Below are 3,368 nucleotides of genomic sequence, written 5' to 3' on the forward strand. Positions count from 1 at the left end.
GAGTTTTTGAGCTCTATCCTTGAGGTTTTTTTATGTTGTCATATACCAGGCCAGATGGATTTAGGTAAAAACAACACTCTTCATTTAAAAATATACAGAGTCCTCCTTTTTCAGCAGGGAGTAAATTGAGGCCTCAGCGATTATGGAGGAAAAAGAAATGCAAAGCCAGCGACTGTTTGTTAAAGAAGGATTAGAAATGGCTAGGAGAGGAGCAGTGTGAAGAAGAAGAGGCAAGAACGACCCTCGGACCGACCAAAGCCTGTGCACGCTGCATCCCGCATCCAGCACCTACATCCCGCCGCCGTCACCACCATGCCCAGGAGAAAGGCTGAAGGGGATGCTAAAGGAGATAAAGCCAAGGTGAAGCATGAACCACAGAGAAGATCCACGAGGTTGTCTGCTAAACCTGCTCCTCCAAAGCCAGAGCCCAAGCCTAAAAAGGCCCCTGCAAAGAAGGGAGAGAAGGTATCCAAAGGGAAAAAGGGAAAAGCTGATGCTGGCAAGGAAGGGGATAACCCTGCAGAAAATGGAGATGCCAAAACAGACCAGGCACAGAAAGCTGAAGATGCTGGAGATGCCAAGTGAAGTGTGCATTTTTGATAACTGTGTACTTCTGGTGACTGTACAGTTTGAAATACTATTTTTTTATCAAGTTTTATAAAAATGCAGAATTTTGTTTTACTTTTTTTTTTAAAGCTTAGCACACAGAACACTTCATTGTTGTTTTTGGGGGAAGGGGCATATGTCACTAATAGAATGTCTCCACAGCTGGATTGATGTGGGGAAAACACCTTTCCCTTCTAGTTTTGAGAGACTTCCTCTTGGTTCCCAGTAGGAGGGATTCCCTGAGTTTGACACACATGGCCCTTTGGCACAAAAGTCTTGTGGTATGGAAAAACAAATTTGTTTTTATGTCCTCTTCTCTCTTTCCATCTTTCAGCATAGACTTAACTCCCTAAAGCCCAGACATCTGTTGGGACCTGACCCCCAGTCATTGGTTACCAATGTGTCAGGCAATCTAGACTTTCCAGTGATGCCACTGAGATAGCACCTGTCAAAACAGCAGTGGTTCCATTTCTAGATTGTGGATCTTCAGACACATTCTGCCATTTTCATTTCACTTCCTGAAAGTCAGGGTCGGCTTGTGAAAAGTTGTTAAACAACATGCTAAATATGAAATGTCAACCGTCACTCTAAACTTTCCCTGTTCAGAGCATCAGATGAAGATTTCATTGGGTTTTATAGTGGCTTTCTGATTTTTGGTAGTCCATTGAAGAAGGGAGTTTGAAAGTTGTTGTATACTGTTAACAATTGTCTGTCCATGTTCTGTCTGAAATATCATGATTGTTTATGGAAAGTATCTTTAATAAAGCTGGATACAGCTTGACTTGGAAAAAAAAAAGAAATGTCTAGGAGAGAGTGAGTGAGATTGATAGTGTGGTGGAGATAGCTGGGGAGAGGTTGAGGGTGGCATAAGAACAGGAACGAGAGTAAGAGCAAGTATAACAGTAAAGAATAGGACTTCATCAGAGTGAAAGTGTTGGAGTGTGTCCTGTCAGCAAAGATCTTCTATCCACTCCAAGAGGGAGTCAAGAGTGGAGGATTGGGGGATTGGGGATAGATATTCATGATGCAAAGGAAATTAGAGGTTTTAAGAGGCGGGCTAACAGCTTGTAACCTACATGGAAGAGGTTATGAAATGATGACAGAATAGAATGGGCCTGTGAGGCTGGAAGGAGATATTTTCCTTGGTCCAAGAACCATTTGCCTTGTGTGGGAAGAGATTGATAAGTGGAAACTTCAGTAGGAGAGTAAATAGGAGTGACCAATTAGAAGGAGAAAAACTGGCCATGAGGGACGGAAGTTGGAATGCTAGCTGCTTCTTTAGCTACCTTATCAGCATAAGCATTGCCCTGAGAGATGGGATCTGATGCCTTTTGGTGGCCCTTGCAGTGCATGACTCCAGCTTCCTTTGGAAGTAAAGTGGCCTTGAGAAGAGTTTTTATTAAAGAGGCATTAATGATGGAGGACCCTTGAGTAGTGAGGAAAGCTCTTTCAGCCCATATAACAGCATGGATATGTACGATAATACATGAATATGTAGCATATCCATGTAGGATATGGAAGGCATACTTAGAGTCAGTATAAATATTGACACGTAATTGCTTTGCGAGAATGAGGGCTTGAGTTAAGGCAATGAGTTTGGCTTGCTGAGAGGTAGTGGAGAGGTGCAAAGTGGTAGCCTCAATGATAGATGTGGAAGATGCTATAGCATAGCCTGCCTTTTGCTGGTAAGTGGCGATTAGGCCTGGTGGAACTGCCATCAATAAACCAACCAAGTGTGATCAGGGTGAGGAACATGAAAGAAGGAAATACGGGGAAATGGAGTAAATGTCAGGTGGATCAGAGAGATACGTCATGGGGTTGGGGGCCAGCCTAAAACAGTAAGGTCAAGTTGTTTGGACAGAAAGGCTACAGGGCACAGTCCTGGCTCTTGTGTAAGAAATTTGACCGCAGAGCCCTGTGCTTTGGCTGTGTGTAATGAAAAGGGTTGGGAAAAGTTAGGGAAAGCCAACATGGGGGCATCTTCTAGGGCTGTTTTTAAAGAACAGAAAGAAGAATGGTGAAGGATTTAGGATCTATGGGGTCAGCTAGATTTGCTTTTGTGAGTTGATGTAATGGTTTAGTCAGGATGGTAAAACAAGGTATCCAAAGGCAGAAGTACCTAACCATGCCCAGGAAGGAAAAGAGTTGTTTTGTAGAAGGGCTTGGGGTTTGGGAGATTAGCCAGACACGATCAGCAGGGAGAGCACATGTGTTTTCAGGAATAATTATGCCAAGATAGGTAACAGATGATGAAGAAATCTGGGCTTGACTGAAGTAAGGGGGGAGGTCTGCAAAGCCTTGCAGCGCTACAGCCCAGGTAATTTGCTGAGCCTAATGGGTGTCAGGGTCAGTCCAAGTGAAAGCAAAGAGAGGTTGGGATGAAAGGTGCAAAGGAATAGAAAAGAAAGCATGTTTGAGATCCAGAACAGAATAATGGGTTATGGAGGGGTTGTGGAGAGAAGTATTGAGGATAGGAGAGTATATGGGTTTGGCACCGTGGAGTGGATAGGCAAGACAATTTGGTTGATAAGGCGCAGACCCTGAACTAACTTGTAAGGCTTGTCCGGTTTTTAGACAGGTAAAATGGGGGAATTGTAAGAAGAGTTTATAGGCTTTAAAAGGCCATGCTGTAACAGGCAAGTAATAACAGGCTTTAATCCTTTTAAAGCTTGCTGTGGGATGGGATATTGGCATTGAGCGGGGTAAGGGTGATTAGGTTTTAATGGGATGATAAGGGGTGCATCATCTGTCACCAAGGAGGA

General features: G+C 43.6%; 1 pseudogene; it reads left to right on the plus strand.

Annotated features, from left to right (window-relative positions):
- Window positions 1-312: 312 nt before the first annotated feature.
- LOC112610009 lies at window positions 313-585 on the plus strand (annotated as a pseudogene).
- The last annotated feature ends 2,783 nt before the right edge of the window (window positions 586-3,368 follow it).

This window comes from Theropithecus gelada, chromosome 1 (assembly GCF_003255815.1).
Source record: "Theropithecus gelada isolate Dixy chromosome 1, Tgel_1.0, whole genome shotgun sequence".
In the NCBI taxonomy this organism is placed as follows: Eukaryota; Metazoa; Chordata; class Mammalia; order Primates; family Cercopithecidae; genus Theropithecus; species Theropithecus gelada.